The sequence below is a fragment of the Danio aesculapii genome, chromosome 9 (assembly GCF_903798145.1).
Source record: "Danio aesculapii chromosome 9, fDanAes4.1, whole genome shotgun sequence".
Lineage (NCBI taxonomy): Eukaryota > Metazoa > Chordata > Actinopteri > Cypriniformes > Danionidae > Danio > Danio aesculapii.
In genome coordinates this window covers 31,771,980-31,798,770 of record NC_079443.1, presented here as the reverse complement: position 1 = coordinate 31,798,770, position 26,791 = coordinate 31,771,980, and the positions used below count along the sequence as shown (strand labels likewise).

General features: G+C 37.4%; 1 protein-coding gene across 1 annotated transcript in view; it reads right to left on the bottom strand.

Moving 5' to 3' along the window:
• klf12b (Kruppel like factor 12b) overlaps positions 1 to 4,737 on the bottom strand; it is a 65,732-nt gene extending 60,995 nt beyond the window's left edge. The window contains exon 1 of the mRNA XM_056465447.1: positions 4,473 to 4,737. The gene's annotated coding sequence lies outside the window, so the exon portion shown is untranslated. The remainder of the gene's footprint in view (positions 1 to 4,472) is intronic.
• Between the last annotated feature and the right edge of the window lie 22,054 nt (positions 4,738 to 26,791).

The following is a 26,791-nucleotide window of genomic DNA, read 5'->3' as shown; positions in this document are numbered from 1 at the left end:
CAGAAAATACAGTATAAAAATAAAACATATTAAGGTTAATGAAGAATATATATTTTTTGTATAGAAGTTTTTCTCAGCCATTTCTGTGTGGTGCTTGAGCTGACAGTACAGTACACTATATCTGTGCATCTGTAAATGCATATCTCTGGCCTTTGTAAATGCTGTGGTAAATACTGTTTACACACTCCGTAGTATAAAAATATTGCAGTTTTTATACATTTCCACCTCATAGATCAGCTGAATTAAAAATAAGTAAATAAATAAATTGTTTTTTTTTTCATATATATATGTGTATATATTTTCTGGCCGGTTGATCAGTTCATCTCTAAAAGTAAAGATTGAGGGCAAAGCTGAACATTTGATCAGCTGGGGCCCAACAGCTATGCAGACCACAGGGGCATTCCTGAGTCCCCCTGGGCCGAGTCTGAGACAGATGGGGTCCGTTTGGGACTCATTCGCAGTACACATCCTGCGCTGGAGATCTTGTGAGGATTTCCCAGATAATCCCTTCAGCAAGGTGTCCAGTCTCAGACGAGATGCATCAATAATTCACTATCTTTGGCCCACCTGTGTGAAGCGTCTCCGAGCAGAAGGGCGCTAACCTTTAATCGCTGATCCGCAATGGCCAGCAGGGTCCACTCGTGTGGCCGGAGAGAGAGAGTTTTAATGGAATTCTTTGGCACAGCGTAAAGCAGAGGTGATAAGCAGATACGCTGTCCTCTGATTATTGGGTCCTATTATTGAGCTCTCTATCTGGCTGATTGCTATCTCGGTGCCAGGGATAAAATCCTCCAGTGCTCTTCTGATAGGGGCCATAGAGTCTAACAAATATACTTCACAAAGTCAATGAATCAAATTAAAGGCTGGGTTTTTATCAGAGCGTGTCCAACATGCTTGGATGGAGATACACAGTATATGTACAGTAGGCTACATACAGTAAGGAGGATGACTCATATCCGATCAAATGATTTATTTGATTGTTAAAATCTGTTGCATGATCCTTCAGAAATCATTCTAATAAGCTGATTTGCTGAAAAAGTAAGACATACAGTGCTCCGCATAATTGAGTACACCCCATTTTAAAAATGAATATTTTTATCCATTTCTCAGTGAATATAGGCAATGGTGCCATATTTAGAAATTGAAAGATACTACAATAAAAATTCAAGCAAAATATTGCAAAAAAAATTACAACCTACAAAATTCCAACTAAATTTAAACATTTTTTTACTTCTCTCGATTTTTCCTCTTTTTTAAAGTTGTATTTAATATTTTTCTATAACATAAATTTGGGTTTACCAGTTTTTGGACCATTAGTGTAAGTTATTTTGTTAGATAAACTCCAGATTTGGCTTCGGAGCTGACTAATCTAATGTATATACACCAATATAATATTACATAGCTTCGTAAAAATATATGAATTTAAAAGAGAGATTTGTGAGGGGTGTACTTATATATGCTGAGCACTATACAAATGATTTGTATTGCAATAATCAATTCTACTTTTTACTCTCTCAAGTTTTTACAAATTTCTTTTTTCTGATAAACACATTTTGAAGAATACTAAAAACCAGTAGGAATCGATATCCATAGTAGGAAAAAAAAATCATCATCAGTTTCCAACATTCTTCCAAATATCTTAATTTGTGTTCAACAGAAAGAAACTCTAACAGGTTAGAAACAGGATGAGTAAATGATAGCAGAATTTGTGTGAAAACAATCACTTTAAAAGTGCAGTATGTAAGTTTGACACCCAGTGGTTGAACTAGGTATTACATTCCAGGATCGAAACAAATGCAAGTGCAGGTTGCCATATTGAGGAGCGAGTCTGACGATCAAGCCTAAGGGTGATTTAAATCATGTTCTAATTTAAAGCAACAACATCCAATAGAGGAATATTTTACATATTAAAAGAAGTTTTTGTTCTAACCGCATAATTTCTTGCAGCTGAACAACAGGATAAACTGACAATGACCACGTCAGGTACACCTCATTTGCTTTATTCAATGTTAAATAATATCAATGTGAGTTTGATTGCCATTTTACATGACATTTATTGCTATACTACTGAAAACAGCAGCAGATAGTTCACCTCAGATCTTGAAAATAAAATAAACCGTTTGAAATTGAACTTTAGAACTGTGACTCAGTGCAAGCCAACACATATGAGGGATTCAGCATGTACATTTAATAATGTAAAGAGGTTTAATATGATTATAAACCTTACCATTTTGTGAGGGCATATTCTGTGCTTCTGAATGGCTGTATTTTAATTTATGTTGTGCTGTGTTTGGTGCAAACAGTGAAAATTGCTTTTCACTGCAAATCTCCACACGTAGCGTGTTGTTAGGACACGGGGTTACAATGTAACCTGCTCACCTGATGTTAACGCTCATAATATTTATATCATTTGCTAATTAATAGCCACCTCATGTGGAACTCTGAATCTGTGTCTCATTTCAGAGTCTGCTGCTGTCCACCAGAGGTCGCATTTAGTTCATGGGCGTATGCTTTGAGAGCCTTTCTAAATGAATGAATGAAATACACAGTTTTCCACCAAGGCAACCCGGAGTGCTGAAATATAATTGGTTAAACTGGCATTGGGCAGGTTAAAAGAACCAAAACAAAGATAGACATTTTCAAAGCAGAATATGTGACTTCAGCATTGTTTTTCTGATAAACAAGAGTGTTCACTTGGCATGTTTCTTAAACATCTGCAAGCATTTTATGGTATTTTTATGCCTTAGAAGAGTCAAAAACTTACATACAGCACATTTAAAATACCCTTTTCATCAATTAAACTGATTACATCTAAAATAGATGCCCTAAATATGAAAAAGTTGCAAAAACAACTTGTTAGACGTGAATTTTGGACATGTTAAAATAAAAAATTGGTCAATCTGATTGTCTTCAGTGCTGCCTGTCTGTGCAAAGAATAAAAAACCTCACCGCCACAAGGCTGTGATGTTCTGGGTGGTTGCCAGGGCTTTGGCTGCGGTTGCTAAGGATGTTCTGAGTGGCTTGTAGCATGTTGCTATGCAGTTGCTAAGAGGTTATAGGTGGTTGCTAGGTGGTTACTTACTGACCCAAGACACACAAGTAAAAAACACTCTCCTTCAAAGGACCCCTCGATCACTGTTAACCTAAAGCTTTTGCACCCATTCTATTGCTCTGCCAGGTAAACACTATAAATCTGATCACTAAGCACAACTCTCCACAACAAGCCGCACAATCTGAGGCATCATTCAAATCTTTCGCCATAAAAATGAGTTGCTTACAGAGCATTTGTGGCTAGCCTGACCTATAGCATCAGCAGCAATAGTATCATTTACTAGTGTTTTATCTGAGACACACACATATACTTAATGTGTCCTGTAGCAAGGGTCTTAACCGCAGCAAGAGCATTAAATAACCTCATCTCTCTGGCAGAATAGCCTTGAGCAGCAGTGGCTGCCTCACAGTTTAAGGATGAGTGACCAACATTAGCACTGTGTAGAATCACACACACATTAGGACACAGTTACCATACCAAAGTACACAAACACACACATTCAAGCACACATAGGATCCTACCTCCACCCACTGATCCCCCCATACACACACACACACAAATGCACATCGACCTCCACACCACTCGAATGCCTTCGCTGTCAGCTGTGTCCAGGTCTGGCGTAATTGAAAAGAACAGCCACGGGCCAGCCCACAGACGCAGCACACCAAGCCAGGAGCCCGTCACTGACAGCCAGCCATCAATACCAATGACTGTTCCTTGAGGAGCAGATGACATCCACGACACCACCCATGCAACACCCCGGCGCGCACATACAAGCGCTCGCCTCCCGCCCCCTCGCTGTCCGTCCTCCAGCACTCCAGTCTCTGATTCCTACCCCAGTTTGTCACCACAGTAACTCCACTCACCGGGAAGCCTGTCATCGCATCGGAGATACACGTGCCATCAGCAAACTCAAACACACACACACTCTCTCACTCACTTACGCTCATGCATGCATGCACTACGAACCAACAGGATCAAACTTTTTCGACAGCGGAACAGTGGCCACTCAGAGACCTCCTCCTCCTCCTCTTGCTCCTTTCCCTCGCACACACTTTTCTGACAGTGTGTCAATATTTAACCCAGAAAACCAGCTGGATGTTTTTTCTTTTCTCTAAACAGCTTAATCAAACCCTATGCACAGTTTGAACTCACTTCAGACCACTTTACTGAGTGTGTAGCACTTACAGTACGTTTCAAACTGAAAGGACAACATGTGAAGAAGAAAAAAAAAATGACATCATGATTGTTAGATCACACTGTATCTTTGGTCACCTGCACTGTTCTGAAGGCTGCATCAGACTTGTCATTTGGCATAACACAACAGTGACAGCTGAACAAGATGTACGGAGAACAGACAAACAAGCGAGACAGAAGCATTCAAAGAAGAACAGCGAAGGGGAATAAAATATACACAGACCTGACCAGAAGCTGCAGAGCGACAGAAACTGTCTTCCTTATACAGTCCTCTCTGTCTGTCTCTCTCTCTCTCTCTCTCTCTGTGACTCCCTCCCCTCTCTGCTCCTCTCAGCTGCTCAGGGCAGTTCTCAGGAAATGAATGGGAGCTCACAGAGAACTGTTGTACTTGCAAATGACTTACCACGGTCACATGATCCGCTAAATGTAGGGTGGGCCGGTGGGTGGAGGCTTCATAAGCAAGAGAAGACAATATACTCTAAGCTTTAACAGCATGCATCGAATTACACGGGGCCCCTCGTGGGAGGTTTCCGACATGTCTCTGAGCCCAGGCAGCGGAGAGAGCTAGAGTACCTCCCCGTTTAAAGGGGAAGAGAGAGAGAGAGAGAGAGAGAGAGAGAGAGAGAGAAAAAGAGAGAAAGAGAGAGAGAGAAAGACAGAGAGAGATTCCCTCACAAAAAGTGCCCTACTTTATATACATTTAGTTACACAATTAAAAGCACTTAAACTTAAAATATTATATAAAATCATTAAAAATTATTTTGTATTCATTATTTTATTATGTAATTGATGATGATTATGATGATGATGATGATGTAGCGCTGGGTGATTTTGTCTAAAATCAAAATCTCGATTAATTGAAAATTTCACCTCGATTATAGTTCACTGACAAGTTTTGTACAGTAAAAATGTTCACATATTACAAGTGAGAGATTTGAAAAAGATAATTGAAAGAAACATGTACTATCTATGATTATTTATTGTAGAAAATATGCCGCCTCAAGGCATCTCTGGCTCAGCTTACAATCATCATCAATGTAGTGCAAACGTGCAATGTGTAGTTACATTTTTTGACAGGTGCGTTGGTATTCGAGCTCGCAAAGGCTGTGCAGGACCATACTCGAGTATTCATTCGATGCAGAAGTATAAATCAGCCTTATCAGAGCGGGGTCACATGACTCTATACGCGGTAGGAAAAGTAATAAAAAAATTGACCTGGAAAAATGTAATCAATTATAGAACAATTTCGATTACTTTTCAATTAATTGCCCAGCCCGATGATGATGATGATGATGACGATGATCACCCTTTAACTGCCGTATCAAGAAAGAAAAATTTTGGATTGCATTTCCTAATGTCGCTAGTTAACACACTCAATGCATTTTTTTTTATTTAACACATTCCTTTATTTCTAAAATATTAACCTCTACCAAATGGTTGATATGACGGTTTATGGTAAAAGTACCAGAATTAATACATATACTATGAAAAATCTGAAAATATGTATGACCAATTTATAAAAATAAAAAAAAGAATCAAAATAAAACATTTTTGAATACTAAATCATCTTTATTTTTTTAAAGTATGCGATAATATATTTCAGATTCTAATTTAAAAATGGTCTTTTTTTTATAAAACCAAAATCAAATGTAGTAGTACAACAGGATTATGTAAACCAACAATGCTGTGTAGTGTAAACCATTATTTGTGGTCATTCTTTAAATGACTTTCATTATTTAAAATAGTCAAAATATGGTCAGTTAAAAAAAAAAAATAAATAATAATAATAATAATAATAATAATAATAATAATAATAATATTTTTTAAACATTTTGTATGTGTAGGACTAAAAAATGGGTTTATGCTATTATTGTTGTTGATATTATTAATAACAATAATATTTCCAACAGCAACACTTGATCCTGTAGACTTCTTACCTTTATTTTTGTTATTAATAAAGGGTGCAGATTGAATTGGTGGCCCATTACAAATATCTTGGAATTTTAATTGATGATACACTTTCTTTTAGTTCTCCCATTCAGCAATTGGTGAAAAAATGAAGTGATTTTAGGCTTCTATTTTATAATTTAAAACTGCGTTTCCTGTGATGCTAAAAAGAAGCTGGTTGATGCAACATCTCAATATTGGACTACGGTAATGTTATCTATATGCATGCTTCATCTCAGAGTCTGCATACATTGGATACTGTTTACCATGGTGCACTAAGATTTATAACTAATTCTAAATCCCTTACTCATCATTGTGTGTTGTATACTAAGATAGGTTGGTCTGCTTTGTCCATTCGTAGGCTCAAGCACTGGCATATCTTTGTTTACAAATCTATATTGGGTTTGCTCCCATCATATATCCTGAATTACATTTGCAAAACACCTGTCCTTAGCTATGGTCTTCGGTCACAAGATATTTATTTACCGTCTGTTCCTAAAGTGCGGACAGAGATGGAAAACATTTTTAAATACGCAGCACCTTTTGCATGAAATAATCTACAAAGTTGCAGTTTAAAGAATTGATTTCACTAAATGCTTTTAAAAAGAGTAGAACTGATTGAGAAATTGAAACACAGGCTTGTAGATGTTTTGAATGGTTTGTTTTTTTGTGTGATTCATGTTAACTGTCATGTTCATTTGTTGTCTTTCAGACCCATGTGACTTGTATACTGCCTAATCTTAGCCAGGATGCTCTTGTAAAAGAGATTTTTAATCTTAATGTGTCCTGGTAAAATAAAGGTTATAATAATAATAATAATAATAATTTAAAAAATCGCAACAACAAGTATTATGATTATGATCATTATCATCTTCATCAACAAATTTTGAAAACCCCTCAGAATTTAGGACTAATAGTCAGTTTTAAGATACTTGACAATTAAAATGTATATTTTTTTAAATTCTTGAAAGATGTGATTTCAAGTCTATGTTACAAGTTACATAATATAAACAGCTCTTAATTTCACTTAGTCGCCAGACTTACATACTTTAGACTAAAGACTCATCTCTACTGAAATTCAGCAGAAGCTATTTATTTCCGTTCATCTAAGCACACGTATGGGAACAAATTGCGAAGGCTTGACAGTGGTCTGTTGAAGAGGCAGCTATGGTTTCAAGATGCAGATTCGCTCTTCCGGGAATCCTAATTAATGTATAGGAAACAGAGCTAATTTGCATCTCTGATAGACTGTGTTCCAAGCACACAAACACACGCTAATGGGGTTGATTAGGCTTTGAAGAATATGTTAGCCCTTACCTAATTTCCTTTGAAAATTTTCTTTAATAAAGCAATTTTGTTATATATGTTTTGTAATGTTTCAAGAAAATCAAGCACTGAGTATTTGAAATTCATTTTACGCAATGGAAACTTGAATTTGGGACAATTAAATGACAAAAAATGAACATTCTGTCATCAATTAACTTGGCTCCTAATAATTTGTTCATCTAAGGAACACAAATGAGGATACTTTTGATTAAATCTGAGGAATTTTTATTCATTCACTGAAAGTCTATTCAGCAGAAACTATGATGCTTTAGAACAGTTGCAAAGAGATCAAAAATAAACCCACATAAACCAAACCATTTAATCCAAGTCATCTGAAAAGACTTATTATGATTATGATGCATGATATTACATGATTATTCACATTTGAACACTGAGCAAAAAACAATGTTTACACTATTTATACTTGGTCGTGAGTGAACATATATTGAGCAGAAGACAAAGTCCACTGAAATAATCCTTTCAAAGATTTTTGAGAGCATCCCTAACTTCGTTACCTAAACCAATTAATTTTTAACAAAAACGTACCGCACATCAAATAAACTAAATGTGCTTGAAGTTCTTATACTTAGAATGAATTATGAAAGATTGATCTCTGCAAAACAGATCCCATTTTCATCATACAAACTTCTAAATAATTATGCAATCAAATCTGATCATCCCGGTGGATTACTCAGGAGAAAACAAAGACTTTTATCACTGTGTCTGATGAAATGGGCATTGAAACGCAGCTCTGATGCATCTTTATGAAATGCTATACCTCCCAGCTGCAGCCTCTGACAAGAGTAGCAATTTCCCCAACAATAATGACATCTCGAGGAAGCGGTCCTGCTCTGCCCGCACACCCAGCCCAGCCTGGCACACAAAGGGTCCTGGCATGTCTTGTAAAGGGCTGAACTGGAATCAGGCGTTCCAGTGGGAGGGTGAGCCGTGTATGGATTTCTGCCAGGGAACATGGCCCCATCTTAGCTCCCCTGCAAAGAGGAGGCAGAAAGAAAGACAGAAAAAAAAGAGTGAACACCCTTGATTACAGCTGTGGCACTGAGAAAACCCAAGGCGATTAGGTGGGCTCCAATGTCCGTGTTTACCACGGTTAACTACACAGCAGGCAAACAGTTGCTGTAAAGTGATAAGATTAACCAAGCCCACGTAGGCCAACATCCACACACATTTACACATCGACCATAAATTACACGCTAACAAAGATTTTGGTTCCGCCAGCATTGTCCAAAGTATAGATGTGACTGTCATCCCTCCAGCAATTCTAATATATTTCACCACTGAAAAAGACATGTTCATTTGAAAGAGATGACCTTCTCTCGTGTGAAACACAGAAAGAGATGTTTCACAGACTATCCAAACTGCTTGTTACTACACAACTTGCTTGTAAACATACAGTGTGTGACCACCTTTGTGAAACCACAGCTAAAGTCACAATCTTTTTCCGAGAAAAAAAAAAACGTCAAAGTTTTAAAGCCATAAAAATTACAAAAAATACATAATTTCTGTTTGCTGCAGTAAATGATAGAATATCAAGATTTTGAGAGTACTATTCACTTTTATAACATGATAAATGTTGAAATTAATAATTTATCAACACTACGTCTTGTAGTGTTGGTTGTTTGTTTAATTGTTTTGATAAGACATAATGTCAAGAACAGTTCATTTTGTTTTAAACAACAACAAGTGTCAAGGTATCCCACTCATTTTAAGTTCATTTTATGGCTGACACATCACAAAATAATTTGGTCATATAGCATACTGAATTGATAAATTCCCTGTTTGACAGGTAAGCAGTTATGAAACATAAGGAACAGAAAGCGGATTGTTTAATAGCTAATGTGATTTAAATCTCTGTTTAAATTATGACGTAACAGCTGATTATATTTTGGAGGATGACGAGCAAGACTCATGGTCTCTGGAAACCAGAGTACCCAGTGGAAACCCACACGAACATGGGGAGAACATGTAAACTCCAAACAAAAATGCCAACTGACCCAGCCGAGGCTCGAACCAGCCACCTTCTTGCTGCTAGGCAACAGCGATGCGCACTACAACACCGCGTCGCCACTTTTTGGACCATCACATCATAATATCAGACCTGTTTTACAAAACTTTAACTTTAATTTTTCCATAAAGGCATCATATGTCATTGAAAAAGGGACAATCCCAGCTTTTGATATGTGGCACATTGTCAGGATAATTATGGTTCAGATTTATTGTAGTTTTAAAAATGAGCAAAGACTATAGAATACACAAGACAAGTCACTCGTATCTTTTTAAATGGGGAAAAGTGTAACTGTCAATATGGTGAATAAAGCCCCAGCTACTAGTCCAGGAGCCAATCATCGATTGCTATAGACTGACGATACTCTGGGGGAGAGGCTCGGACCAGACGTGAGTTTCTGCAGATTTTGTGTGATTTGGAGGTTTAAAAATGAAACTAATGAGACAGTTGTTGTTGAATTTTATTGGTGATTCCTAATATGAAATTCAATCATAAGCTTGGCAAGCATTTTTGGAGAATTTGATGTTTTCCCATTCAGACAGAATGCCTGAGCAAACTGCCCAAGAGGCGTTTCAAAGATGGCCGCCGAGTGAAATGACTTGCCTTAAAGGGGCTTTTATATAAGCTCTTCTTAAATTTGTATTTCTCAAAAAGATGATTTTCTATGCCTGAAATGAATCAAATATTTGACATGGACTGAGCCAGTCAAAATTAAAAATATAAATGTTATATTTTACAGATTATTCTTTACATTATGCAGAATGATTTATGTCAAAAACTGTGAATGACAAAAAAAAAGACTCAGCTGGGTTTTCAAAGTGTGGGTCACATATCCTTAGTTTAATCGAAACTAAACAATGCTGGATTACCTTGCTTTAAACTGCTCATAATTTAACTAAGGTTAACATTTAACATTGGTTAATCATTTGCTAACATTTCACACTGTATTGTCGACAGTGTCACTGACTGGATGAACACATGCAACCAATTTACAATGCTCTAATTATTTAATGCCGACTGCTATAAAATTATTTTGTATGTGTGAGTGTGTGTGTTTTCCAGAAACAAATATTAGAAATGCAATGGTATTCTTTACACTAATTGCAGCATTTTCACATCAAACATTTAGCCTTTTCCCCCACGCTAAAACCATTCAGATGATAAAATTATTAATAAATAAATAAGCTATTCCCCTCCAGCTTAAAACAAAACAATTACCCCCTTGCTCTACTGTGAGGAACTAGTTTTTGACAAAGGCAGCGGTGAGGCTATTAATAAACAAAGTATTAAGTATATTGGTCTAGTCTAAGGCAGAGAGTAGAAACTAGGAAATGTGTTGATGGTGCATTATCCACACAGATTACCTGGCTGCAGGAGCAACCTGGTCGCTGTGCAATAAATGCACCCCTGCTGGGTAACTTACCGCTGTCTGTGAGCCTGCTCTGCGTGTTAGGCAGAAAACAAAAAAGGAACCACTTCACACCATTTGGCTGTCAAATTGGTCTGAAACTTTAATATCATAATGACATTACGTGCGCATCCTTTGAAGGTGTTTGAAAACTGTCACTATGACAACATATTTTGTTTTGGCATACTTAATGAAAGGCTAGATATTCTGAAATCAATAACCAAGATTCAAAGTGAAATAAGATTACACCTTGATAAGAAGTCAGATTACACTGAGGTAGGCTCAGCACCCAAGTCTAAAAGCTAATTTTAAAAAAAGAAATTCTTATGATGAAAAGGTCATTATACATTGTATTATATTAAAACCATCCAAGCCGTAGACTCCAAATCCACTGCTATTGTCATGCTTTTTGCACCATTGTTATAACAGCATTCTGTAGCTTAAGAATAGTGCAAATGATTACATTTCAATGTAAAGTCCATTACATTAAAAGTTGCGTGAAGTGCTTTGAAATGTGCATTTTTTATTCGATGTTTGATGTAATCTCAACTGAAACACGAAGAGAAGGTGGGGAATAGAGTAGCTTTTCCCCTTTATAAAACAGCCAGTAGTGTTTTATTTTATCAAAGCTCTGCGTGTGAGGGTTGAGCTCAAGTGCATCAAATAAAAAAAAGAGCATTTTTTAAGGAACGTTACTTGTCAAATACTAAAGAGCATTTCATTGGTCAATATTTGATGAGAAATTTGAATATAAGATCATGTTGATCAATTAGGCAGAAGTTACAAACTGCAAGCTTTACATGCTTATATCTGGTTTATATCTTGTAAATTAAAATTGTCACTGTTTTGTCACATATATGTCCGTAAAACTAACATACTGATACTAACATATAAAAACTATAACTATAATTTGATGGGACCTTTAAACCATGATGTTCTTTAAACCATGATGGCACTAAAAACAGTAAAGAGTAGGGGTGTAACCCCAGTGTCCTAGCCAAATACTCTCTCGGCTCTTAACCATCATGGCCTGTTGTCCTGTGGCTGCCGTCATATCAGCTAGGTGGATGTTGCACACTGGTGGTGGTGTGGAGAGACCCCCCATGATTGTGAATTGCTCTGGGCATATGGTATGGCCATACACGATAAATGTGCTATATAAATACACACATTACATTATGTTTCAAATGTTCTTGTCTTAGGAGAACTTTGAACAACTTTTTTGAGCCACTTTAAATGTTTACTACGGTACAGTTTACTGACACTATAAACAAAACAAAATCTAGGGACAAAAAAAAATTACAGATATGTAAAGACAGGTATGTCTTGTTCTCACTTTATATAGTTAGCAACCACTAAAAACACCTTAGCAACCACTGAAACACTATAGCAAATGCAAAGCAATGACCTGGCAACCACTCTAGCATCAAATACCACAGACTTTGTCTACTTTTTTAAACGGTTTTGTTTTGAAAAATGCACCAGTTCACAAAAATCCCACCAAAAAGTATCATATGGACCATAAAAATGGGATCATGGACTTAAGGTCAATGGTTTTATTTCCTAACTAGTGCAAAAACACAAAAATAATCTGTGTGAAGTCTGTGCTGAACCAAGCAGTCTTTTCCTGCCTAACAAGTGTATTATTCCAGTAAATGTTCTTCAGTGTGGAGTTCAGAAGCACATGACATGTTCATCCTCGGGGGCCAGGGCTCTTCAGTAGGCAGTGTGTGTTTTTATGTGTGTGCTTCCACCTGCACAGACCCTGGCTGTTTAGAAGGGGCTCTGGCTGGTGTGGCTGCAGGGTCTGAATTGGGTTTGCATCTATGTGCTGTGGCCAAGGTCAGTGCAACACTTCGGGGCAGTAGCAGAGGCAGAGGCAGGAGCGGGGGCGGCTGCCGAAACACCACCACGACCTCCTCCGTGTCCAATAGCAACTGCATCTGCATCTACTAAACTGCCAACATGGGTACAAAAACACTACTGGAGAAATGGAGCTTTGTAAAAGACAGTTGTGAAAAGCGAGAGCAGGCTGGGTATTATGTGATCTGTGCTCAGATCTATTACCTGGATCGTTTTCCTTCACAGGGTCTGACTTAGCATAGGCGGGGCTGACATTTAACCCCCAGCAAACCGCTAGCCACCTGAGCATTGCAGTGGGCTTGGTACAACTTCGCAACTTCATTAATTAATAATATACAGTTATTTCTCTGTGCTTTTAGGGAACTGCACATGAAACATATGGTGGTTAATTTTGAGATACGGTTTGAGATAAAGTCCCAAACTTGGTGGAATAGTCTACCGAAGAACTTTTAAAAGGTATTACTGTAAGTCTTCCAATGCAAGAACTTTTTGCTGAAGGTAGGTAGTGGAATTATGCCTCACAAGTAATGCTCACCAAATGACTCATTAAAAAAAATATTCCAAGAATGAGAAAAATGTGGCAAAAATATAGTTTTATTACAGTCAACACTAAATGTGAGGTAACACGGGCAAAATTTTGCAAGCTAATAAGGTCATTAGTCAATACAGTGGATCCATTTGACCAAATGTAGTTTATTTTTTTTTTTACCTAATTTAGGCATGTTATGTATTTTTAGAGTATCAAAATATAAGCTGAGATAACTATAAAACCTGAAACTATTAAAATCAACTTTGATATTTGTCACCTGTGTGAAGTTCTGTCTGTGCGACAAGTACTGTATGGTTGCCACACAGCATGCCAAATTAGTCACGTGGCAGTTAAGATGCTGCCTTAGAAGACAGCTGTTTATAAATGCAGTGGATAGCATGGCTATTGATTAGGTTTTGGAAGAAAATTTAATTAATTAAAATAATGTTTAAAAAAATTAAGAAATGTGGCCTTTAAACAAAACAGATTTATTAAACAGATATATCTATTAAAATAATATTTTAGTCATCAAACATATGTAGAAACTGAAAGATAATACAATTAAATTCAAGCAAAATATTGCAAAAAAAATTACAACCTACAAAATTTCAACAAAGTTTTTTAATTTTTTGCTTCTCTTGATTTTTCCTCTTTTTTTAATTTAAATTTAATATTTTTCTATAACATATACATTTGGGTGTACTAGTTTTTGGACCCTTTTTGCAAGTTATTTTGTTAGATAAGCTTTGTTAGATAAGATTTGTAATGTATATGCACAAATATAATATTGTATAGCTTCCTATTAAAAAAATATGAATTTAAAAGAGAGATTTGTGAGGGGTGTACTTATATATGCTGAGCACTGTAATCTCCTATGTGAAGTGCTGTCTGTGCGACATGGACTTGGATGGGAGATCACATGGGAAAGCAAGGTTGCTGCTGTAAATGGTGTTAGAGAGATCAGCAGGGGGCGCTCAACATGCAGTCTGTGAGGGTCCTAACGCCCCAGTATATTGATGGGGTTTCTATATTAGAGGCCTGCATTCCCGACCAGATTTCTTGTGGCGCGGGAATAAATTTTCGAATAAAGCACGGTAGCGGTCGGTAACTTTGGTGTCATTTGAACGGGAGCGGACAGTCAAACAATATCGTTCCTGAGCGAGCGAGCACGCACGCATCCGCCTGGATGCTGTGTATGTATGTGTGTGAACGCATTGACGGTGTGAACGGTCTGGACTGTCTCTTCTGTTCGCGAACTAAATAATTAGTTTCATTGGGCAGTTTAAGCAGAGTTGAGTATAAATGCAGTGCTAATCAAACTATCATAAAGTCCAATAACGACCCCTGGCATCATCTGAACAGCCAAATACTGTATCCAGAGCGCGCCCATCACCCAACCACACGGACACAAGGGAGAGCACTGGGTTTGTGTTGAACCTTTTGTTGCTCTTACCCCAGCCAGCAGCCTTGGTTTAGTAGAAGAGAGACCTCCCCTTGTTTCCAAGCAGCTCCACCCCTCCCACCCAGGCTCAGGGTTGGGAACAGCCAGTGCTGTTCATTGTGGGGGCTTTCGGTACACGGAGGAGGCTGCCAGCAGGTAGCCATGGCAACAACATTGCTTTCACTCTCTACTTTTTTTGTGCTTTAAAAGGGGACTGTGGAGAATTGGAGGGGCCCTCATCACAGGCCAAATTAAAGAGGTCACAGTCATTTGCTGGCACCAGTTGAAATAATCATAGAGACGGATGTGTTGCAAAGCAACGGTGAAATGGAGGGAAAAAAACGAGCATATTAAATAGACAGCTCGTTCAATTGTAATATGATTAATTTATGTTGCAAGTGGGAAATTGGAAGAGAAATTACAAGAAATGCATTTGTCAGAAGAGTTCAGGACAATTATGTGCAAAAGCATTCTGCATTAGCATGAGGGAATGGCAATCTTTTCAGAAAAGAGTTGTTTGGGAATGCAAACATCTAACTTTATCAGGAAGTGCAGGCAATCTTTCAGCAAACACCTCAAATCAATAAACAAGAGTGCTATTTACTCAAACACTACATGTTTACAATCAGGGTAGATTGACTGCTCTGAATGCACACTTGCAGCATTTCTGATTTTTAGAAAATGTCTTGTATACTGAATGAGCCAAACCTTATAATCCAGATCATGTATATTTACATTTTGGCAAAGGTTACAATTCCACAAACCACAAAACCCTCAACTCTGACTGAGTCTATTTCCTGTATTTTCATCAGCTTTTTGTGTCTTTAACTCAGCGCTGGTGTAAAACAGGAAAACCGATATCACTGTAAAACTCTGGAATGTCTCAAATTGGTGAAGGCTGTTTTGACTTTATGATACTGACCAGGGTAAGTCACTCAAAGCTGCTTATTTTTAGTTGGATTTTTCTGAACTTAATCAGGAGTGGGATTTGATTTACTGCCAATGTAAATCAAACACTCAAAAGAGGTGCATGCAGCCAAGAGAGGGGTGAATTGCTGGAAATATATATAACAATTAGATTACATCACAACCAAACCATTTCTATTTTTACATCTGATTAAACACAATTTGTCATATCAGGAATTTCCAGAGGTGAGCTCCAAAACTGGACGTAAGACTTCCTCTTCACGCAAGAACAGTTAGTTTATGTTATAGTACACTTTAAGAACCATTTCTTAGCAAAAGTGTTCAGTTTATCTGACATACAAGGTTATTTGGGGTTATTGACGTAATGGTCACTTTTTCAATAAATAAAAAAACAAGAAAGTGCCCCAATTATGCACAGAGTGTGTAACGTAAGAGTGTGTAAGCTTTTTTGTAAATGGAACAGGTCGAAAAAAAATGCAGGGACGATGTTTTGAAAGTATGAATTCTAAATTGCTGCCACCTTTTGTAAGCAATATAAGTTTTACTTCCATATCTAATCTAGGTAGATCCAGGGTGCGAATTACAGGGGGTTTTGGGGGGAATTGACCCCCCTTATTAACGCTTGATCCCCTTATAGGACATCAAAACAAGATGTATGGGGGAGTCAGCCCTTAAATACTAATAATTAAAAATGTATAATTTGAATATACATTTGATCCCCCTTATAACGGTTTATACTATTGTGAATGCATAATGCGCCAATCAATGCTAGGAAAAATTTCATTCAACAGTCTGACACTGGCAGTTCTAGAGCACTGATAGACATCTTAATTATTCACAAAACACGCTTCTTGTAAAATAAGTGTCTATATCTGCATATAGCCTTAAAAAAAAGAAAAAATACACACATTGTATAGTTTGACCTACATTAACCTCTAAAACAGTCACTAAATATCTCTCAAAACACTGAAAACATATACATTTTAATAATAAATTAGATGTAATTTAACCACATTAATAAATTTGATTCACTGAAGCATGTATTATCAAACTACTACCAAAACCGTTGAGGCCCTAATCAATGTATAATTTGCACACTGGGTAGCTCCATAACAAATCTGCATTATGTTCTTAATTGGCAGTCTGCAAACAACAACTAGTTTGACCTGTCATCAAACATTTCAGTTGGAGAAGAAGCATGCTTTTCTGAGACAAAACTGCTGAATACTGCTTTTCTGAGACAAAGAAATATTCAAGTGTAAATTATGCACCGTCACAAAATCTCATAATCACTGAAACTGCAATCACTTACTTGCAGTATATTGTATGTGCTAGATGGCCATGTCATGTATAAGCTCAACAGAAGGGTGTGTAATTGCCTATTATTATCTAAAGTTACACCGAGAAATGCCCAGCTCAAGTCACGATTGTGATGGAGGTTCAGCTGAATTTTTTTTATCATCAGACTTCGGCTCAAATTAATCTGTCGAAGCCAATGCATTTATTACTGTCCTAGAGTGTATAATTGCTGATGATTGAGAAGAATAGGACCTCTGTAATTAGGACCTTTAAATTAACTGTGACCCATAATGAAAATAAGAAACCAACATAAATACAATAAGAAAATTGATAAAAACTTGGCTTATATTTTTTAAAGTAGATTTTTTTGCAACAATGTATAGCTTTAGGTTAAATAGTCTGTAACTCCAAGTTTTAGAACAAAGCAAAAGGTCTGAAAGTTACCCAAACTCTCAAAAATATTCATTTTAACTTTCTGACAATATTTAATTTCTGCTTTGGAATGTAACCAGACATGGCAAAACCCAATAACAAGTGACGAATCTGCTACAAAAAGTATGGCATCTCCAGGGGCGGACTGGGACAAAAATTCAGCCCTGGCACTGTAGCCACACCAGCCCACATTACCACACCGACACAGCCCCACCCATGGACACGCACATCCACACATTATATTAGTGTACAGATGGTGAAATAATATACGCAGTGCCAAATGTAATAGATATTAAAACATTTAAATGTATGTGACTGGAACAAAAACAACCTCTTTATAAAAAATGTATACATACAGTAAAAACTTAATAAAAAAATGTTTGTCTGCTATTATATGATAGAAGTAACCTTTGAATGTGTCTCACGCACACACACACACACACACACACACACACACACACACACACACAGAGCTTTACACACAAATGGACACGCAGCACGCAGCATGTGCAAAATGTCCTGTATGTCCAAAGAATTTTGTCAGTTGTTGTGTCTGAGTGAGAAAAGAATTGATGAAATTTGAGAGATGTAATCATTAAATGCATTTTGTGCCAAAACAATGAGAATTGATCCCTAGTTCAGCCCACATAGACTTCTGTTGTGCTCACTGTGTCAAGAGTTTTGCAAAAGTGTCCTATATAGAGAAATGTGTCCTAGCATCTGTAAAAAACTTTATTACACTTAAGTAATAACAGTAGCACAAAAGGCAATACAATATATAACAAAAAAGCAGAAATATTTGTGTGTACTAGCAGATTTGTACATTTTTAATCCTTAATGATATATAGCTTTTTTTGATATAAAGTATGCTGAAGTGTTGCTAGTGCTGCATCTCCATTTGTGTGTGTGTGACACACATTCACAGGCTACTCCTATCATAGGGGTTAATTTATCGTTAATTAGCCACAGTCTTAAAAAGGCTTACATGAGCTTTTATTTTGAAGTGTTTCTAGCAATCAGACAGTTTATTCTTATTTGTTTCGGGACCACACACACACACACCAACCTACATGGATACTCCGAAGTGATGTTTAGCACTTGCATGCTCAGTACTTGTTGGAAACTTTGTGGAAAAAGAATAAAGAATTCTGGATTGATTGCAGCTCGTTGCCTCTGACTGACCAGACATCTGTGGTGAACTAGCCCCCACTGACAACCCCTAACTGGTTTGTGGTTTCTATATCAGTTTTCTGTACACAGTATTAAGAAACTGTCAGCATTTGTGTCAGGGTGTGTTTCTCTTACGGCTGTATTCCTATCTCCATGACACTTGACTCTGCTGCAGCAGTCAGGCTATCTGCACTGCCACTGGGTCCAGAAACATTCTAGTTTGAATAGATGAACACAGGAGTCAGGAAAGGAAGAACATAAGCCAGCCAATGTCTGACTATTGCATAGATATACTACAATATTGCCTGTAAAAGAAGTCTATGTTCCACCTACATACTGTGACATATGCATGTATTTAATGTTTTACTTTAAAGACTAGCTATGTATTTAGAGTTGACAACAAATTCCTACAGTACTATAGCTATAGCTGTTCTGTGTATACCCTAAATTCCACGTTATCTGCTTATAATGATATTTTAAAATGTATGGGAGTTCCACGCTGAGTTAACTGTTAATCACAGTGTAGGTTACTGTCAAAAACTGTCAGAAGTAGCGTGAATGACATTCAAATTAATTAATTATTATTTATATTTTAGTATAATTAAGGGGGTCAGTCACACACCAGAAGCGCTGCTCGGCGACGCACAGCGTCGCGCCGCGCCACGCTATGCATTTCAGAATTCTAATTTCTAAACAAAAGTTTCTAAGGTACACAAGTCGGCAGCTGTCATGTGAATATGCGCGTCTGATGTGCCATACTTTCAACTGTCATGTGCTCGCCGTGTTGCGGCGCATCCGATGTGTGACCTGCTTTATTTTCTGTTCCCTTCTTACCTCCTCTACCGCGCTACTGTCCTCCGATGCATTTACACCTCCTCTCGCGAATATTTCGGTTAATTTTATGCATTTGGCAGCATCTGATTTTAGAGCCCTTTTCTTGCTCTCTCTGACCTTGCCTTTTTTTACGGTCCATATTTTGACATTAACGTTAGCTTGCGTTGTGTTGCATTTACTGTTTGACCATCTTGACAGATTTTGATTACATGAGCGTAATCCACAGCCTCTGATTGGGTCGGCCCATCTCGAGACCGGCCGGCCGTCGCCGATTGGTCCAAATGCTTAACATGTATCATTATTATAATTATCAATCATCATTATTATTATTATTATTATTGTTGTCATCAACAGCAGCATTATATTCACATCTTGCAAGAGATAAAAGCTGCCAGCATGCAAAAACAATACATATTAAAAAAAAAAAAAAAAAAAAAAAAAAAAAACCTGACCGGCCCACATTTTAAAACTGCTCCGGCCCTTCTGGCATTTGCCAGAATTGCCAGACGGCCAGTCCGCCCCTGGGCATCTCAGAGGAAGTGCACATTTTTTACATTGTCTACTGATCTTAAGCCAGCAGACCTCGTGTTGGAGTAAAAGCAATCACACAAGTTCACACAATTCACAATAAATTCATACTAGTAAAATGAAAAACAAGCAATTTGTTTCATCAGGTTACATACGAATTAGCTTCACAAGCCTAAAAACACTTGATCACTTGCAAGCCATGACATCATTCTACCCCATTTCACCCACCTCCAAGTTATATTATATTTCAGCATGGTTGGGAGTGTGTATACCTCAATTATTCACACATTTCTGAAAAGCCTGTGAACATTTGATCCAAATTGCCTATTATTTAGTTTGCATGTGTGTAAGATCTCAGCATGTCTTCCTAGCAGTTCTAGTGATAGGAGGAGCTCTGGCAATTTTTTGAGTGACTTGTGTGCACCTTACACACAAGATCCTTTACTCTTGTTTCTCACTACCACCCACCCGGCCCCCTCCTTTTCCTGTGTGATAGGCTAACAGGAGACATCGCCCAAACTCGTGCTTGACTTCCCCCACATTTGCAGCAGATGGCCCTCACCATCAAGTCTGATGGAGGAATTCATCTGGCAGGGTTTCCTGACCAGGGCCGCCCCTCCTCTACAACACTGACTGACCTATTTGTATTCTCTGCACAGCAGATGAGGCACCCTGCCCTCTTCGCTGTGGGCATCTGGGGACTGGCGGTGGGAACCAGAGCCAGCCTTTCCTGGCAGGAGCATGCTGTAACCCTCTGAAGCTTCTTGACACGCTTATACGAACAGAGAAAGTCCAGCCTCATGTCCTCGCTGTCACCTGGGCATGTGGTGCTTTGACTGTATCCTCACCCCTCTGAACAGAAAAAAAACTAGTGGTCACTTCCCTGATTCTGATGTCCTCCTGAATCATTTCTAACACAGATGAGATGCTTGTAACTTCAAGTCTGACTCTGCAATGCCTTAAGAAAAAAAAGAACTGTCAAATAGGATTTCTTTAAATGACCAAATTATTTCTAAGTTAGCAATGAGAATCAATAGAGAGAAAATAACTAAAATCAAGTCTACAATTATACATCTGAGGATTCAAAATTATCTATAATCACATAAAAAACTGTCCCATTTGTGACAACATTCTGCTTTTGAAGCAATGTTTGGAGAATCATGAGAAGAGAAGTTGAGAAATGAAAGTTAAAACTAATAATATTAACAATAATAATTGCTAGTAGTTAATATTAGCATAATTGAGATTGCCTGAGCCCTGACAGAACGATCTCTGATCAATAAAACTACTATATTATGATAACTGGGCCTGTTTAACACACACATAACACACGTTTTCGGTACTTTAGTTTCAGTGTCAAGTCCCACTATTAACAACTTGCTTATTACCTGCTACTAATAATATGTTGGCTGTTTATTACTATTTATACAGTATGATCTTATTCTACATAGGCATGGGACATGTTTTCATAACCCTTTAAAGGGCCAAATAGGACATATTGTGTTAACATTAATTACACAGCTTTATACTTGTAATGTGAAGGCGCTGACAATGAAGTTAAGGATTCAAATTCAGCTTTATTATGAGAATGGTCTGGCAGGCAACGGTCAAACAGATAGATACAGGGAATCCAGAGTCGTGGTCAATTAACAGGCGAACGGTCAGTAAAGGCAGCAAGCAATGTAAACAAACAGAACAAAGCGTCAAACACGGCAAGGCAAAGGAAAAGAAAAATGCGTCATGATGTCACAAAACAGTTAACAAGACTCAGCAACTGGTGTGTAGGTCTGTGCAGCTTTTAAAATCCATGTGATCAGTTCATAACAATCCTCTGGCTGTGTGTGCGTGTGTGTGTTTGTAATTAAAGTGAAACAGGAACAGGTGAGAGTGTGTGGTGCATGACAAGATTTGTAGTTCTTTTGGTGGCAGATTTGTAGTTCTCCAGCGATCTGTATGGACTAGATCGCTGGTGATTGTGACAATACTAAGTCTGTATGTAAACTATTGTTTCATTTGTGACAGTTTTAGTTTCATTAAAAAGACATCTAAAATGAAATATATAACATTAATATAACATACATAAAACTGAGATCTCTCAATAACTAATTACATAAACACATGTTATGAGTGACAATGATGACAAACCTTAAACTTGTTTTTAAACTTGTGCATGTGACAAAATCACCCATTAAATTTACAGTAAAAAAGTTTATTCAAAATATTTGACTGAGGTATTTTTTAGATAATTACATGATGCACATTTTTCTTTCAACAAAACCACTCTAATAACAAAAATTACAGCAGTGAAAAAAGCAGCAGTTAAGATAGCATCTGAGCATACTTATATGGATATGTTTTCATAGGTTTTGCAATTCAACAGCTTCATTTTAACAGATGACATAATGAAAATGAGTCTGTAGGTGGGTCCCAAATCGCATACTTATGCACTATTCTACGGCATTTTGTAGTATAAATAGTGTAAGTAGTGCATTCACACTGAGAAAAGACTAAGCGCACTTTAAATACTTGGATGATGCACTTTTTCAACCGTTAAAATAAAGTGTGTAATGTTGGACACTTCACGCACTCAGCGGCCCCTGCTTTGCTCACATAGCGGAAGGGGTAGAGCTTTTGGGCACTGATGTTGGATTACTTTACTTATTTTGGATTGTGAAAGCACAATTCTCCTACGAGAGTGATTATACCGCCTCCCGCTGGTGAATGTGGTTATACTCATGGCAGGTATTATTTGGTAGTTTGGTCATTTATTTCACTAATTTGGCAATTGTCAAATGTCATCAGGAAAACAGTTTTAATTTCTGCTCAGTAAAAAAACATTAGTGTTCCATTTGGGACGACACTACATACATATCCTATGCTGTTGAATGTGTAAGTGTTGAAGTACATACTGCAGAAGTGCATAGTCTATAGTGAGCCATTTGTGACGCAGCTAATAAGACAGTATCTGGTTATGTGGGAGTTTAGTATGAATACACCCTTGCTTTGCATGCCCTTAAAGAATAATGCATTTTCTGCCTTATCCTGAAGATTATACACTGGAAGCATTTGTTGCATGTGTCATCAAATAAAATAAAAACTTGTAAACGTCACATTCTTTTGATTTTCTCATCACAAACATCCTTTACATAAAAACCAGTCAACAGGCTTTCATAGACAACACAGAATGTCATGAAGGGTCTTTTTTATGTTTGTTTATGTTATGTTTGCTACAATCTGTTCAATCGTTGGCAACAAAAAGCAATTAATGCATGAAAATGCTTCCTTTATAGCCCCTTTAACACAAATTCTCCACTACTAAATTAACCAGACATTGCAAACTCACAGGAAATAACTCACATAAGATCTGTTTAATGTAATTGATTCCTCTAGTGAGAAAGGAAATTAAATGGGGTGTGAATTAAGTCTTCTGCTTTTGCGCTGCTTATTCTGAAAAAGTAATCTCTGAATATTTCATCTAGATGTCACTCAGAATTCAAAGTAACAAGATCATTTGTTATCAAAACCTTTGAAAAACAAAATATGAACATATATGAGGTGTGATATCTACAAAAACACATACATTTGTGTCTATTTTAGTCTCAGAAACATCCGAGGCAAAACTGACAAACCGAGCCCGGTTAAGAGCCCGATTAAGTCTCCCGAGCCCTTAAAGAGGAACCCCTCGGAGCAATAAAACTTTCCCCTGGGTTACTCAGATGTGACACTGCTGATCCAAATGGCAGCGCAAAAAAACAAATGTCACAGACAAATCTAAAAAATAAAACGTTTCAGGAGTGACATGTCACACTCAGAACTGTCAAGAAATCTTCGGCGACAATGATCCAAAGTACCTCTCAAAACTGAATGCGTTTTGGATAGGGAAAGGCAGGAATATTACTGTCTGATAAAGTGGTAGCAAACTGCTGCCGGCCCCCACCTTCAATCTGAGTGGCTGAATGTGGCCAGGGACCGAGGTGGTTAGGAGGTTCATTTGAAACCAGTCAGGCATTTCTGATAGACCTCCATTTCACTCTATCCATGTCTCTCTCTCCCTCCCCCTATTTCTTCACTAACTCTCCCTCTATCTCATACTTTCTCTCTCGCCCGTGTCTTCCCTCTCTTAACACACACACACACTGTGGTGGGGCAAAGGAATGCAGACCGGGGTAATCACAACATCATCAAGTCGGCACACTGATGTGGCCGACCCAATAATGCACCTTTAATTGAATAACTTATTCACCACACATCTCCCATGGGGACACACCGGGTGGAGTACGAACTGAGAGGCAGATGGCAGAAACAGAGCGAGTGCTCATTCATACACTCTCAAAACTCGACCACCAATCATTTTCACCATTTTGCAACAATTTTGGGGCATTTTATAAAAGGAAAAAGGATACTTTGAACTTACGGAATGAAAGAAAGAATGATAAACTGTAAGATCCCTCCTGGGCACCACTGGGTGGTCCTGCCACACTTGGCACCCTAGACAAGACAAACACCCACACATAAAATATGTACAGCAATTAGCATAATCAGAGAAATTTGTTCAGCACCAAAAGGTCTAATCTACATCTATAACACCAGGAAGATTCAAAGATGTGTGATTCGTTGAGAAATATTTCTAATATGCTGATTTGCTGGGGGAAAATTTGCATAAATGCACAAAATTGGTACAAAATTTTAATAGTAATGTTGTGGATATTGATGCTGTAATTTTGAAATAAATTACAATTCTAAAGTACATTTATTAAGAAAGTAATAAAAAATTGTAATCTTACTACAACATTACAGATAACTTACTGCATTTTTGAACAGAAGCTTTGTCGAACTGAATGAATTCTTATCAACTCTAAACGTATGACGAAGTAGAGATATTATATCACTGAATTGCTCTATATTAATACACTGTAACCTACTCAAATTCACGATTTAAAACACGACCAAAAACACGATTTTCTTTTTTGTTGTGAAAGTGTTTTAAAAAATGTATTTACCATCATCACGGAGTCGTCGACAGACCGCGTGCGCAGGTGTTTAAAATACAAAGAGCTTCGCTTTCGTTTACGAACGATAGAAAATTGTCTGGATTCAGCTGTTTTTAAGTAAATATCTAGTTTTCCAACATTTCTAGCAACGTTATTTGAGTGTAAAACGTTTTACCCAGAGAATTCATTCAAACAATGGCGTGCCGTCTGTATTTGACATTTAAAACAATTCGCCAATTGAGTCAATTGATTGAATTGATTCCATACGCGATTCATTAAAAAGAACCGACTCAGTGTTTATTTTTGAATGAAGCTTTGCTAGTTCTATTTTAAGCAAATGGCAGAAATTACGATTAATGGCTTGGTTGCGAAGAAATAATTAGCACTGTTTACTGAAAAATTATCTAGTTAGACAAGAATTTATCAGCCATTTGCCCTTATTATCAATTCAATTCATGTTTATTTAAATAGTGCTTTTACAATGTAGATTGTGTCAATGCTTAACATAGAAGTTCTACTAAATTTAAACTGTGTCAGTCCAGTTCAGTGTGGTTTAATTTTCCCTGCCTGAAGTCCAAACACTGAAGAGAAAATCCATGGATGTGCAGCTCCACAAGTCCCACAATGATCACAATGAAAAAAAAAAAAAATTCTCTATCTCTTTAAAGAGAATTATCCATCTCCATCCAACAAACAAAGCAGGTAAAAAAACAATATTTGGTGAACAATTAAGCTAACATTACAGAAAGTACTTGTATAACATGTCTTATAGTCTAGTATGTTAGTTATGCAAAGTTTTTTTTTAAATAGCTCTTATGTCCAGTGTTGTGTTTGTATATATGATTGTTTATGTAGTATCGTTGTCCTGTGAGACACGACATTTTGTTCTTCTGTATGTCCACACATGTAGCGGAATGACAACAAAGCTCGACATGATTTGAAATGAGTCAGAGAGTAATTAATTAGTCAGTCTGTTATTAAATCAGTTTATTTTATATTAAAATAAATATTAGAATTCAAAAATGACCCATTAATTGACATGATGGAATTTATTTGCTTCGACAAATATTAATTTAGAGTTAAATGATTGTGCAGACTTCATTTACCACTAAAGATTTTTTTATTTAATTTTCAGTCAAGGTTATTTTGATTTGCTTGTCTAAAGTTTGTCACGTTGTGTGTCATTCTCCTTTTTGCAGCTAATTCCATTTTCATGACTGGATTCTGTGATTCTGTCAATGTTTTCTGCATTACAGAAACCATGTTTCTGCAAGCTATTTTCGAACTCATGAGCACCAATGCATCAGATTCCCTCTACTGTTCTGTATGTGTTGCTCTCACACTGTAGGTAGACCATTTGTTCCAAACACTCAAGGTGTGGCTCTCGTAATCAATATAAGGTCCTTGTTAGACCTTGCATGGGTTCTGTCGTTGTAGGGCATTGATTTACCCTTCACAGCCGATTGCACTACATTTACCCAGCAGTGTGTTCAAAATGAATGCCCTGCTGCTCTCTGCCAATTAGTTTGCCTGCAACTATAGCGCTGGGGCAGTCAAAAGGTTCATTACCTTTGAGTTCCAGTCTTCTGCATGTGGTCTACGCCTTGTGCCTGATGCTCTGTGCAGTCCAGCATGCACAATCCCTTTCAGAGGGATATAGGGAATGAGGGTCTAGATATTGAACCTAATGGGTTTGTAGTAATGAACTTTCAGAGAGTGTGATTGCATAGTGTGTGTTAGATTAGCACACACTGGAACCATAGATGCAGACAAGGACGCAGTCTAGAGGTTGAGTCACACTGCGCTCTCAAGCACAGTCCA